Here is a 16,255-nt window from a genome sequence, read left to right as displayed (position 1 = left end):
CCCGGTTAGGTGTAGTCAGAACAGAAAAAAGTTTTTCAGATCAAATCCAGATAATGGAAAATGACATTGACACGATCAAAGAAACACAGCAAAACATCGTAGCGGGAATTCCTGAGATCGTTAACAAAACCAGTTTGATTAAAGTCCCCACTGGAGTTACCCACGGGCATATCACCAACATCGTATACACGGTATCATCTGGATTCGCAACATGGTCCCGACAAAATAATACTATCAAATATACAGCAACAAACACTGGCGTGTACAGGTTGTCTGTGTTCAGTGCCGCTAAGTTTGAAATCTTCAAAACATATCCCTGGAGACATTCCACCGACAAATATTCGGGGGTTGTGACTATCATACTAAACAAAGAAACCGAAGAAACATTTATACTGGAAGCCGCAGACAAGAAATTAACCGCAACATCTTACTGGTGGTGTTTGGAATTTGTAGCTGAAACGCCTCAATTGGTTACCGCGTAAAATAATAAAATGAAATCAGCATCAACAACAACATTAAATGCTCAGCAATATAGATATGATCAGGTACTCGAATGGCAGTCAGAGTTAAAAACCACTATTGACAATTGTGCAACGAAGATAAAAAAATACAAACGGCGTGTAACTGTGTTAGACACAATAGTGTATTCGGTATCCGTGGTAGTTGCATCCACGGGTGTGTTATTATCAGCGCTGACACCAGTGACAACTGCAATCGCGATTACAATCACAATTTCAACATCAACGACAATTGCAGGAGTTGCTAATATTATTGCAAAAAAAAAATATCCTCGTGTGCGCTAACAAAATTACACGAATATGAAAAGTTAAACAACGCGGCCACAAGCACCTACTCGAAATTGTCCTCGTTGATATCATCCAGACTTGACGATACAACAATATCAGATTCCGAATTCGCGCAGATGGCAGCCGCGTATAACGGTTACGAAAACACAAAGTGTTTTTCAAAGTACTTTGATTTGAAACGACAACAAATAAATAATGACGGAGATACTTCAAGAGATAGCCGCAAACACAACTCCGGTAAAAACATCAGTGATAACAATATCTTCGACGCAACCAGAGTTTAATATTAATTTTCTTACTGCAATTCCAGTAAAAGAAATCGCGTTGGCACAATTACGAGTATATCACAGTTGGCCTAACATCAGGTCGACATCATTTCACGGACAGTTGCCAGATAATTCATTTGTATTTTCGTATCAGAATAAATCCGACGGTACTCCAGATTGGAACGTCATTCATTTACCAACAGGGTCTTATCAGATAGAATAAATCAACAAAGAAATACAGCGTCAAATGAAGCGTATCACCGGAAAAGAAGCAAAAATGTCAATAACCGCACACGAGCCAACGTTGTCAACGATCATCGAAGTCGCTTCACCGGGTTACGCCGTAGACATTTATAACAGTTCAATCAGAACAGTATTAGGATGGCCTAAAAATCCACCACCGACATCACCGATACCACCAGAGCCTAAAAAGTCTGATTATATTACCGATAAACAATCATATCACGGAATTACACCGTCATACAAACAACATCTTGACAATATAAAAAGTGCAACGTTGGATAACTTGATTAACTTCTATGAAGATGGCAGTGATATTGTGTGGGTTTTTGTTCATACAGCAGATGAAGGATTTAATATTCGCCTGAGCGAAATTACTGAATATTTTAAAATTATTAATCAATTACATAAAATACAACTAGCGCATCTACGGCAACGCTTCCAAGAACATCTTGGGCGCGCATACATTTCCGATATAAGTTCACGCAGCGAAATTTTTAAACAAATTGAGATATTAAATCATCTTGCCGCAGATATGGAATATATTAACCAGCGAGCAATTCAAACAGTAATTGACAGTAAACCCGGTGATAAACAAAGATTTCTAAATAAGTTCTCGCTGAAAGAAGCTGAACTACCGAATTTTAAATTACCAGGATACGTTTCCCCGGTCATCTTGAGAAAATTTATCACTGATTTCATCGATGAATACTTCGATGACATACTTGACCAGTACAAGCGAATATTGCCATCACCAACTATCCTCAGATATGATAATTCCACAGCGGGCGATGGCAGACATATTTCTCCGGGAATCGTAAATATCACTGATGTCGTCGCGGTCAATCTTGTGTGTGACGTAATCGATGGCAGTTACAACATAGACACAACAATATCAAATCAAGCCCAGCAAGGGTTTATACTATACTCATTTACTCCTAAAGATCCACCTGGGTTTTTGATTGTGCAAGAGCCAATCAATCCAGTATTTCTGCAGTGTTTAAATCCAATGCTGACAAGGATGAATTTTAAAGTCACTGACCAACAGGGTAGACTTTTGGACTTGAGAAATGAAACTATTAGTATTAATTTGCTGGTGAAATCCTAGAGGATTTTCAAATCGTAGACTTCCAATTAATAATATCATATCATAATAATGTCAAAAAATCTTCGAATTTCCGGAAGTACGATGATGATAATGAAAATCTCTCTGACAGTGATTTTATTGTTAGTGACAGTGAAACACAAAGTGTTTCCACTGACAGTGATTTTATCGTTAGTGATGAGGATGTCTCTGACAGTGATTTCATTGTTAGTGACAGCGACGACGATGATGGCACTGTTGGTAACATCACCATCAATGACAGCACTGTCACAATAAATTATATTAAATGATAAAAAATATAGCATGTATCAGCACGTGAAATGTTTCATATATGACAAACAAACACTTGAAGAATATATCAAAAAATTATTCAGCGGAGCGTAGTCGATTTCATCAATGATGAAATTAGGTGAAGTTAAAATAGTTATTGATAAATACGGTAATGATGATTTTTTACTGACAGAATCGCAGTTGAAACAACTACAAGAAAATCATATCATAGCGATCACATGTTTTCCAGAGCAAATCATGAATTATGCTCACCCATGTATTTCACGGGATCATCTCTATAAGATACTGCAGTGAAAGTCAACGGGGAAAAATCACAGAAATCGGACGATAATTTTATTTTTTTGTGCAGTAAAAATATTTGAAAATTCTAAAGAATTTTTACTTTGTATATATATTTTTTACAACACTGACAATTTTACTGATTTTGATAGGGTATTTGCTAGTAAAAATCAACGAAATTGTCCAAGTTGCTGATTTTGATAGGGTATTTGCTAGTAAAAACCAACGAAATTGTCCAAGTTGCTGGTTTTGATAGGGTATTTGCTAGTAAAAATTAACAAAACAGTCCAAAGTCGCAGATTTGATAGGGTATTTGCTAGTAAAAATCAATGAAATCGTGCAGTTTGTATAAATTTCATATAATAATTATTTTTTCTGCGGGATTTTATTTTTTCTTATAGTATTTTTCTGCAACAGTCCAAAGTCACAAATTTTATAGGGTAATTGCTAGTAAAAATCAACAAAACAATCCAAAGTCGCAGATTTGATAGGGTATTTGCTAGTAAAAACCAACAAAACAGTCCAAAGTGCTCATTCTGATAGGGTAATTGCTAGTAAAAATTAACGAAATTGTCCAAATTGCTAATCATGATAGGGTATCAGCTAGTAAAAACCAACGAAATCGGACAATTGCATAATTTACGCAGTAAAAATAAAAGTAATATTTTTTTTTTACTTTCGATTTCACTTCCTTGATTTTATCAAGGTATTTGACGAAATCAAGGTGAGGTATTTACTTCCTCGTCAGTGACGAAGTCAGCGGACATACAATGTTTCAATTTTCAGACTCGATTATTTATTATCTTTTTAGTTTCATACTCGACTGCCAGTGCCAGCCTGATCTTTTCGATTGCACGAGACAGTGGAACAAATTCATTTATTTGTGCCTCCGCTACACTGGCCAGCGATTTATACAAATTATTTTGGATCATCTTTATAAATCGATATTAAGCAGGAAGAGTATAACGCCCTGCGCATTTAGATTCACATAAGGATTCAAAATCGGACAGAATTGTTTCAGGATTTAGTGATAAATTAAATCCTTGTTTTTCTAATTTTTTAATAGCATCAATCACATTATTGATATTTTCGTGATTCATATTTATATATGTTTTTATACATTTAAAATAATAAAAAATAAACAGCAGTCATTAATGAGCGGTTAGTCTTATACTGGCTTATGGGTCTCCACGAGGTCCTTTCAGACTTGATTTTGTCACTTTGTGTTTTGAAACACTTTGTGTTTTAGGTGATTTTTTTATTTTTCAGATTTTTTTTATCTCAGTCTTACAGAGCTTTTCTTATAGCTTCTCGGCATCCTCGTGATCGGTTCTTTTAGCCATTTTGTTTTTGACCGTAGAGCTTATACATCTAATGACTGCTGTTTATTTTTGGGAGCTCCATGTGCATACCCCCCAAATCGAATCCCAAGGGTAAAACGTACCCCCACGATTCGACGTGGAGGAGATATGCACACAAGGCCCCTGCTGGAGCCCCCAACTATTACAAAAAACCCCAAATGGGCCCGTCGACAATATGTCCGTAACGAGGATTCGAACATGGCATTTGATAGCGTCGGGACGAAAGTCAAACACGTTACCATTGTGCCACTGCTCAATCTGATAATATAGGATTTAAAAATTATTATATACTGATCTACCTGTTGTGAAATTTATACAGGTAGGCCTTGTGCAGAAAATCGTCTGCTGTTACCTGTGAAGTGTTATAGCGCGCTGTCAAGGTGACAACGGGGAAATAATTGTATCATTGACTTTCACACAGTCGCTGCAGAGTTATCTACATAAGAAAATATAATTTTCTGATTATTATATTTTTTTGACAACGCGGATTTATGTATTTTTTCTGCGACTCTTCGTACTGAAGCCATACAAATATCAAAATACTTGCCAGCTGCATTCATCGAATGAAATATTATTTCTTCATTTGCATTTAAATTTATGGAAACAATCTTCTTGGCGTATTTATTACCACGACCAGTATTACCAGCCCTACAATTTTCGCTCTGCGTCACAGCTCTCAGATTGGATAAATTATTATTAAGTTTCTGTCCATCAATGTGATCAATTACAAGACCGTCTTTGATCTCTCCAAAAAAAACACTCGAACACAAACCTGTGATTAAGATAGATTTTACCCACAGAAACCTTAAATCGGAGATAACCATAATTATTAACAGCACCAACTGGTTTTTTCAATCTACAGTGTCTCACTATTCCCTCACGTGATGCTACGTAATTCTTAATGGTTGGATGTCGGACAAATTCTTGATTCATTTATATAATAATATATTTGTCTAATTTATAATTTGTCTGAAAACTTAGTTATATAATCACTCTCGGATTTCAGCGCGTCTCCGTTATTTTTTTTATTGTAATATCGCTTGAGTTCACGGTATCGTTTCCCCCCGCATCCCGCACATAATTGTGTTTTACCCCTGACGCCAATGCCACATCGCAGGCATGGGATAGGTCCTGTGCTTCCTCGTTTGATGCTTTGTATTTGTTCACCGCAGAATTCCTTCCTGCAGGGCTTACCAAAGACTGTTACGGATCCAACTTTTAACCACTTGCAGTTATTCATATATATATATATATATATATATATATATATATATATATATATATATATATATATATATATATATATATATATATATTTCTTATTTAAATATTTGTCTTAAATATAATATGAAGGGTTTATTTGGCGCTGGGAGATTCGGTCTTGACAGGCTAAACAGAGACTCACGACGGCGGAATCTAACTAATCTATTTAATATTATCAGGGAGGGTAAAAAAGAATTCCGCGACGACTGCGCTTCTCATGTATGGTCGTCATTTAAAATTATCCGCGACACCGACGAAGTCATCGATGCTACAATGACTGATGCCCGAGCAAAAACAAGTATTGATTACCTCGCTGATGGACATCAAAGCGATGGACACAGTAAGAAATATTTTTTCAGAATAAAATTTATCGTCAACGTTGAAGACGATGAATGGATTATCCGTGACAAACTCGACCCTGTTCTTGCTAACGGAAAGACCATTCTGCTAAGTAAAGATTCCAAACCAGGAATGCTGACCGGGATTGATAAACCATATTACCCTCGAGCGTATCCTGTAATCGCAGTCATTTATGGAATATATCCGGTATAAAAAAAAAAAAAAAATTGATAAACTCACCCCGATGAAGACGTCATCAATGACTACGTTAAATTGTGCAGCCGAGCGAGTAATGGAACACTTTAAAAACGCAAAACGAGGAAACGGTTTAACCGATCTGCGACGTGAAAAAATAACAGCATGGGCTGAGCAAGTCAAAGATACTGGGGCATCAATAAATGATGTTACTGTGCTATCAAGTAAATTAAAATGTTCAATAACAGTAAAAACACTAACCGGGGAAATATTATATAATTCCAAACATTATAAAAAGTCAGGATCACAGATTGAAATTATTGATCATAACTCTCATGCCTGGACTGATGCGGTTACAATATTTCCACGAGATCGTGTTGTCAAACTTTATTCCGGAAACATATTTGATGCTATTTACACGCTGAGTAAAACCGACCCTGTGTCAGTGTAGTTATTTAGGAGTTCCGAAGATTCCGAGTATGATCAATTTGTAAAACCCAACGGGGAATTATACCGGACGGAGTCGTTGCAACAACAAATGAAAAATCTCGCAGAGAAATATGTGAGAAACGCAAGCGTTTCTGAAGACATTGAGCAGTTATTGGTTAATTGTTTTACAGTTCCAAGTGTTGCCGCTCACGCGGTCAGAGAAAGAAATTCGTGGAGACCAACCCGAAGTCAGTTTCTTTCGGATATACAATTAAGTTGTGTCGAGTATGGGCATGGCGGGTTGTGGAATGCCCGATATGATACCGGGATATGATTTCCGTGGATATGATTGCTTGCTACCCAGGAAGCTTTCTCGGGAACGGCGAGTGCAGCGAATACTTTAAGCGATTTGGACATCCCACGAACTCGATGACACGAGTTGCTATAAACGGCAGTTTACCCGACTTTGACCTGACAGGATTTGCTCGTGTGACTTCGTTTGAATTCGCCGCGGGACTTCAACCGTGCTGTTATGTTTGGTTTGGCAGACACTTCAGTGAAAAGCGCTGGGTACCAATAGTGTTATTGCGATATATGCTTGACAGCCGAATACTGGTATCGTTGACTGTCAGTGAAGCAATCATATCATATCAACCGCAGCCCTCAGTTTCGTTGCCAACACCGGAGCGTGTCAGTGTAGATGAAGTTATCGGCGAGTATGCACGAGAGAGTCCAAATACCCCGATGGATGTCATTGTCAGTGAGGCTCCTAAAGTTCTCAAGATCAAACATAGCAATAGTGAAAAAGCAGCAAAAGATCTTGGACGAAGAATAATCGGTAAATTTACTCAGAGTGCAGCATTTGATCATAAAATGCATCACTCGCGACTGATTATCGATGATGCTGAATTGGATTTTATAATTGCTGACGCTGTTGCAAGAAATATATTTTGTAATCGGGAGAATGTGTTCTTGTCTGACGGGAAAAAGTTGGGCACAATTGTAAGTTATATCGACGGAGAATCGCCTCAGTACACACATCTAAGATCTTCAATGCTGGGTTATGTTTCTATAAATTTACTATCAATGATAAATCGATTTCCTGATACCTCAGTTAGAGTTGCAACGGATTCATTTTATATCGAGAAAAAAATATTCAGAATTACTGGCTCGTTTTACAAGCACTGATGAATCATGGAGTTCGTGGAGAATAAAAGCGGAGATGTTACACGAATATTGTGAATCCGCTGATGTTGCAATTAAGGATGATTATTGCAAATTATCAGAAATGTCAGAAATGTCTTCGACATTGACAAAGTCAATGTTGCCATCTGTATATGATCCAATCACTAGACACAAAACCGTTTATTTAAACGGGCCGGGAGGGTCTGGTAAAACAACTCGAGCGATTTAATTATTTGGAAAATCGGATATGATTGTGCTAACACCTACACACAAGCTTGCCAGGGAGATGAAACAGCTAGGAGTCAGTTCTTGTACTTATCACAGCTTTTTCAAATACAGCGGCGGTGTGTGGACGTCAGATCGAATGGGAACAAAATATATTCCCGAGAAAATAATTTGGGATGAGATATGTACGGTGCCCTTGGAAACATTAAAAACATTTCTTGATTGGCTGCTAACGAAAAATACTGCAGTGATTATGTGCGGCGATCACGGTCAACCACCTCCGTTTGTCGGCGCATCTCCGCATGTTTGGTTAAAAGATTTTGTTGATTATTACGAAGAAGTGTCTGATTATCATAGAGCACTTGATGCAACGTTGAAAGAATTTAAAACATTAATCAGATTACAACCGAATAAAATTCAATGTGAAATTATGCGCGAGATGATTCCTGAAACTTCGATGAGCGACTTTTGGGATGTGTGGAAACCAGACGATTTGATAGTGGCAAGTAGAAAGATAGTCAGAGACACACTTCAACAGCAGTTATTTCAATTACAACAAGAAAAGTTTCCAATGCTGCCAACGCCGTTATGTTATGGACCAGCTGATACGCGGTTACAAAATATAGATGTTGATATTCCTGGAAAAACAGAAAAGCAGAATTTAGTACTGAATGATATTGTGTTAGTTGATATTAATGCTGTCAAAGATGCACTAAAAATGAATAAATCCCCGTCGACGCTAGGATACGCAATGACAATTCATTCATCTCAAGGACTAACTATCAGTGATACAAGTGTCTGGATTGTTGATGATCGAATCGAATGGTCAAACTTGGTCTACCTAGCGGTGTCCAGAGTCAGAAGAATATCTCAACTGCGAAGGATTGTCTTGGATGAATCAAACGCTGATAAAATTAATAATGAAAACAACAGCGATGGTGATGTAATAAGAAAAAAACTCGCCGGTTACAACAGAGTGACAAAAAAAATAATCGCGACTTTGATCTTGATGTTGAATTTATCAGAGCGCTGAAACAACAGCAGAATAATCACTGCGCGAGCTGTAATTGTATAATGCTATGGCAGTATTCGAATAAAAATTCAAGACAATTTACCGTAGACAGAAAAGATAACAATCGCGGTCATACACGTGATAATATCATGTTGACCTGTCTTGAATGCAATCGACGTAGAGGCGCCAGCGCTAGTTAAGTGATCGAAATCACTTCAGTGATTTTGGCGGTAATTGTGTGTTCTCGGGAATTACCTGAAGTTGCTCACGTGTGAATCCACGTTGAGGAGCAGTTGAATCCAACCTGTAGATTGCTGGTCTACCAGTGGATCTTGTCACGGTGGTTATCTTGTGTGTGGTAACACTCCAAATAGGATCAGTCGCTCTTTTTTTACCACCTTCAAGTTCACCCGGTTCATATAAATATCTTACAGTGACATTACCCAGTATTGGCTGTGCTGAAGAATCACGTCGTACGGGTATATGTTTTTTTGTGATCGCGATGGCAGGTTTCATGTTGGTTGTTCGTGTTATTTCATTATTTAGTGCAGCTATCACGCTTGGTAATCTTGCAACCCATTCGCGCGATCTCGTATCTTGAATGAATTCCTTCGCGTATTGATATCCAAATAACCGCTCAACAAGTGTTCGATTGAATCGCTCAACAATTGCCTGATCGCGATGAATTTCAGTATGTCCTCGTCTGATGGTGACGTTATGTTGCTTCATCAACGATGATACTGCACCTTGAAATTCTTTGCCAGGATCAACTTGTAATAGATTTGGCCAACGTAGACCACGTTGATAAATTCGTTTAAACGCAGAAGCAACCTCAGATGCTGTTTTAGTCGTTAACGGTTCAGCATCTTTGTATCTACTTGCAACATCAACTACAGTTAACGCGTACTTGTATGTGCGTCTTCGGATAGTATCATGTGGCAGAAATAATATATCAGCCTGATGAACCTCATTTGGCACACTAACATCAAAATGTGCAAAGTGAATTTGTTTAGGGCGCGGTAGATAAATTTGCCATATTGCCTGTCCGGATAAGCAATTTTTAGCAGCAACTTTTGTAACTTTTGCTGCTTCAGCGAGTTTACTAATTGCTGCGTTACCTTTCCAGTATCCGCTTGGGGAATAATAAATCGACTCCATTATAATTAATTACCAGCGCCTAATACAAGCTTAGACTTCATTGCAGTTTTTATTAACCAGGATGCTAACCTCTCCTTGAAAGATTTATCAGGGATGGCATTTAACGCATGAATTAATTTCACATCCGCGAGATGGCGCTGTTGCAAATCCTTGCTTCAGTAAGCTACATCATGAGCATGACACGCCTTATCAATAGCGTTTATCGGATACTCACCTGGTTTTGGTTGATCCTGAGCATCAAGTCTGATATCAAGTCGGGTTCCTGGATCACAGTAATTATATCCTGGAAGATGTTTTTCTCCTGGGTATTTAGCCCACGGAGCCCCTGGTAACTTGGCTAACTTGGCTGCGATATCACCGCCTCGCTTTTTTTTAAAAAATAAATCTAAACTTCGCTATACCGCATCGTTCACACTTGCCTGTAAGCGCTTGTCGATTATTTTTTGTTGTAATTGTTGTCATATCCGCAGTTGGGGTATGTGCTCGGCATTTCACACAATATAAATTCATATTTATTTTATGATATATCTAATGGAGATCACTGACTTTTCTGCGTCAAAGCGACGAGAGCCAATCAAACATAACTCAGTGCTACCAAATTCAATTCGAATGATTATTATAGGCCCATCTGGGTCGGGTAAGAGGCAGTTGTTACTTAATTTAATAATGAAGTGGATGAAGTGGGATAAATTATATTTGATAGCACCATCAGTGGACGATCAGCGATGCTACAGTGTGTTAAAAGATTTTAACGAAAGTGCAAAATCGATAATGGAAAATCAAAGTGATTTTCACGAAGATGTTATTGATTTTATAACCGATATCAATGAAGCACCGAGTATCGATGATATTGATGGGAGTATTAATAATTTAGTCGTGTACGATGATATCATGCTGGACAAACAATCAAACCCTGCCAGGATATTTTCACGCGGCAGGCATAAAAACACCGATGTGATTTATGTAACTCAACGGTATACACAAATTCCGAAAGTGATCAGAGATAACTGTAACGTTCTTGCGGTATTTAACGGCGTTGACGCACACACGTTACGAAATATTCATCAGACTTGGTGCAGCGGTGACATGGACATAAATAAATTCAGAAATTTCTTTAGTCGTGCTCAGGCAAAACCATACCGATTTGTAACAATAAATTTACATGATCCTCGGACACGGTATCGAGTTGGGTTAGATACAATTTTTAGTTAGAAATCCTAGAATATTTACATTTTTAGCAGCAGAGAGACTGAGCCCCCAAGTGTTCCGTCTAGTAGACCCCGGAGTCAAGAAGTATTTTTATAGTTAGTTATTTTTCATGAAATAACTCTTCTAGTCAGCAGAGAAGGCTTATTTATCATAGTTTCTGAATAGAGGGTTTATTTTGTGAAATAAGACCCTCTATCAAGAGTGTTCTCGATAGAGTGTTTTGTTGGACGGAATAGTTGGTGGGCTCAGTCTCTCTGCTGCTGGAGGAAACACACAAACTTAAAATACTTTATATATTTTTTTAAAGGAGGGCATATGTATGGTGTCCTCCCCCCGATGAAATTATTTCCCTTACTCCACAGACTTTAAGGCATGACTTTTGTTATGACGAGAGAGAGAGAGAGAGAGAGAGAGAGAGAGAGATAGAGAGAGAAAGAGAGAGAGAGAGAGGGAGAGAGAAAGAGAGAGAGAGAAAGAAAGAGAGAGAGAGGGAGAGAGAAAAAGATAGAGAGAATGAGAGGGAGAGAGAGGGAGAGAGAGGGAGAGAGAGGGAGAGAGTGAGAGAGAAAGAGAGAGAGAGATAGAGAGAAAGAGAGAGAGAGGGAGAGAGAGAATTGTGTGACATTTTAATTCATTAAGAAATCTGATATTAAAACTATTCTGTTCACTGTTTTGTTATTTTATAAATGATTTATAAGTGAGACTCATCAATGATCTAGATACCATACTAGCAATATTTAAATGTTGAAATAATAATTATTGTCGTATCCATACTCCATTGGCAATTCAATTTTAGATATACCAATATTACTTGTATATCAAAGTGCAATATGTCAACACTTTACAAGCTTTCATCGTGTAAAATATATCTCCACACACAAATATTTAACACGTAATGTGTCTTTCTTGACATTTAATAGGAGCTTGGTTCAAATACAGAAGATTCTCTTTATGTGCCCGAAATAAATTAAAATCAATTATTGTTATTAATGGCCGTTCATGAAGCAGTGATTTTTAATTAAGAAAAACTTGCCCGAAAATGCCTTTCTCGAAAAAGTATTGTTTTCACTAAAAGTCACTTCTTCGTCAAAACGGTTGTTTTTCTTGATGAACAGTTTTCTAGCCATTACTGTCAAAATAGAAATAAAATGTAATCACTCTTTTGACGTGAAGATCCTGGTAGCACACTTCAAATAGGAATAGATTTTCATGCAGACATTTTCTTCCTTGAAAATTGTGAATTTTTTAAGCATAACAATTACACTATTTTTTCTGAAACATAAATAATTTCGTGATAAATTTACTTACACATGTGTAGGTACTTAACTTGATGAAAAAAAATGTTAATTTTTTTAAGGATGAATTGAACCAATATTGGGGGTAAAAATACACTTTTTCGTCTAAAGATCGCATCTTTGAGATGAAATGTTAAAATATCAATGTAATGAAGTCGAGAAGGAACACTATTTTGCAAAAAATTTACAAAATACCATTATCCCTGTAAGTTATTTCAAACTCAAACTTTACCATACACGCTCAAAATTTATTTGGCTTTGAATTACTTTGTTGGCAAAGGGATCCATGAAACAATCTATTCCGAAATTAGTTCTCTCTGTTTTCCCCCCTTTCAACTGATTTTAGTTTTCCTTTGTTGCTGCTGTTATTGTTGTTGCATGTCCCCAGCCCCCCCCCCCACCCCCACCCCCCGCCAACAAAAAGCTGCTTGTGTTGTACATGTAAAACTGGTACACTTCTACTGAAGTATGTTAACCGCCAAAAACAAACCGAATTAGAATTTTATCCCTGCAGTATCGACTCGATGTGCATAATTTTTTCACCTAAATTTAAGCGAATCTTGCTCTTTTGACCAACGCTACCAACATTAAACTTTTTTCTCGCGCGTGTGTGTATGTGTGTGTGTGTGAGAGAGAGAGAGAGAGAGAGAGAGGTACTGTATATGTCAGTTTTTCCATCGTAGGTCCAGATACATCGAGATATGCCACGGGCAAACAGCTGCGGATAGAAAATCAGCTGTGCTCCTTCTTATTCACTGATTTAGTTATTTAAATCCCTTATTGGACGCTTCAGGATTTGCACACGTCGCTTGCCCCTACATCGGTCGCTGAACTAAGGGGGATGGGGAGGATCGGGAGCTACTGATGATAAGATTGGCTTTGTTGTCAATGTCTCTGTTGGTAGATCAGTCTTTTAGCGTAACCACCATAGGTATACCGCAAGAGAGAGAGAGAGAGAGACAGACAGACAGACAGAGTCGAATTTGCGAGTGGGTTGGAAAAATGGCGTATGGCTGATCGACAAACAAGGATTGAACAATACAGAGAGACGGAGAGGCCTTCAGACATTTTAATAAATACAAGGTTCGTACAGATCTCGACAGCTGAAATTCAATGAGTTTTCAATGACCAGTTTCCAGTTTTCAGTGACTACTCACGGTATCAAGTGTTCTGCTTCAGTTACTATTTTAAATACAAGAAACAAATACAAGAAAAATACACAAATAAATAAAAGTATTTATGAAAGGGAAATGATAAAGAAAGTCATTGTAAACCAGACATTACCCATTGACCTTTAGCTTCTATTCTTTCTTCTCACAACTGCAAGTCTAGTGCTTTCCCTTCACAGATGCTGACAGGATTTTATCTAGTGGGGGAGGGGTACACACTTATTACGAAGATAAGGGGCGAGTAGTAAAAGAAAGAGGAAGGAGAGAACAAAATGGCCCTTGTTCACTATATAGTTAACACTTCAATATCCATCTTTCTTCCAGCAAACTCTGTTAGAGTCCTATTTAAATCCAAATCTCTTAAATAAGTTTTATCTAGTTGTATACGCATGAATCTGTAGATTTTTCTGAGCTTAATCTGTTCCTCACAGGTACATGAATAGTGCTGAGATTCCCCTCCTCATGGGATAATCTGGCAGTAAATCATCCTCAATTGTACATAAGAATTCACCTTGCATTAATTTACTAAGAAAGTGAAATAAAATCCATGTTAAGTCAAAAAATATAAATACGTGCTATTATTCGTTGTTTCAGCTGCACTCATTCTTGTACCTGTAAACTGAGTATCAAATAAAATATCTACATAATACTTTAAAACACTCCTACCGAATAAGGAGGAGATAATTTGTCTTTATAAGCAAATAGACTGGATCTAACAATCTCCAACTGAAATGTCCAGATGTTTACACCTCTTAAGCTGGTGATCAGACCTATAAAAAATACATATCTTTTGTTTGAAAAGTTATGAATTAGTTATATGGTTTGCCGAGATTGGTCACAAAGTTTGACATTTGTAGTGTAACATATGTTCGAGGTTTCAAAAATGACGTCAGTTTCAGTTCTGATTACACAAGTGACCCATAAAATTCAAAGCTCCATTTTAAACAAGCTGCATCAACTAAATTGCTCACTTTTAGCACATTTCTAGCTTCAATAATCTGATATAATTCACAGCTTTAAAATAAATTGCAATCATTATCGTCAGCCAGTAGGCCTATTTGCCGAACAGAATCCTCGAAGATGAACCACGCTGGGTTTGAACGTTTTTGGATTGCCTAGGTAGTCCGTATTTTAAACATGCATTTGTAAAACGTCCTCGAATGCATGGTTATTCCTCCAGCAGAACGTCTCGCCCAGGACCCAATGTGACAATTAAACTTAGTGATGTCAGTAAATGTTAATGACATCATGTGAAATGGGCGCTATGCGTGATATCCGATTACTTCATATGGAATACAGTAATGGTTGAATTGCTAGCATATGACAGAAATTAAACCGTACTTCTAGTCATCACACAACGTAAAATAAATTACTCGAAATTAAAATTTTCAATCAATTTTTATTTTTTAAGCAAAGTCTCTAAATTCAATGACTTTAAGTGACCTAATTGAAATATCAGTGGTTTTCAAGGTCTTGAATTGGGGTGTTCATTTCTCAATGACTTCCAATGACCTTTAATGACCGTGCGAACCATATAATGTAAAATGATATGTATTAGAACCGTACAAGGTTTAAGAGGCAAAAACAAAACCCCATCAACTACATTACAGTATTTGTGTGTCGTATAACCAAGGAATTTACGGTACAGCCATCTGGTCTCAGTAGGTTATTGCAACATTGTATCTTTGTTACCGTTTAGCACAGTAGAAAATTCCACACATACGGTTATAAGGACCGAAGTCCCTGTAGGTTACTTGGTGTATGTTCAGATTTAAGGATGTAATCCAGGTCAGTATGTTTTCTCTCACTCCACATATTTTCACGTATGATTTAGCGTTGAATTGGGTGGCGGGATGCGTAGCAGAATTGATTTCAATGAAATTGGTAGCATTTTAATTGAATTAGAAATCAGAGAATATTGCTTTTGTAAGATTTAAAAACACCCACATAAAAACACTCAGATCTAATGTGAAAACAGGAAACTATCGTATTTTGATATCACACCTGAAACAATGCATTTTTTTTTAAAATTTGCCAGATGTAAAGATACCATCTGCTATGCAAAACATAACAATACAAATTAGCGTACGATCTGGCGTTAAGGCATGAAATAATAAAAAGCTACGAGAGAGAGAGAGAGAGAGATCATAATGAATTTCAATGAAATTGTAATAATAATAATAATAATGAGGACTTGGCATAGCGCCTAATCTTTAGAAGCTCTAAGCGCTTTACAACATTAGACAATACCTATAAGATAAAAAACATATAACAATATTATTACAAAAACAAACACCATGAAATTAGAAAAACATTAAAAAATAATAAACATGCTGAGAATATTTCAGGTAGGAAACATTATTAGGTCTTTATATTTTTAATTCATTCGGAACACTTGGATTATTGCTATCTTTTTCACTATTTTCAT

At 37.1% G+C, this 16,255-nt stretch overlaps 1 protein-coding gene and 1 long non-coding RNA gene across 2 annotated transcripts in view; both read left to right on the top strand.

Moving 5' to 3' along the window:
- Window positions 1-16,255, top strand: part of LOC149791125 (uncharacterized) — a 422,332-nt gene that overhangs the window by 277,369 nt on the left and 128,708 nt on the right. The window lies entirely within an intron of this gene.
- The window catches only part of LOC149791126 (uncharacterized), a 69,486-nt gene that overhangs the window by 29,864 nt on the left and 23,367 nt on the right, over window positions 1-16,255 (top strand). The gene's annotated exons all lie outside the window — the stretch shown is intronic.

Source organism: Sinohyriopsis cumingii, chromosome 10 (assembly GCF_028554795.1).
Source record: "Sinohyriopsis cumingii isolate HCF-2022 chromosome 10, ASM2855479v2, whole genome shotgun sequence".
In the NCBI taxonomy this organism is placed as follows: domain Eukaryota; kingdom Metazoa; phylum Mollusca; class Bivalvia; order Unionida; family Unionidae; genus Sinohyriopsis; species Sinohyriopsis cumingii.
This window is presented reverse-complemented; position numbering and strand designations above follow the sequence as displayed.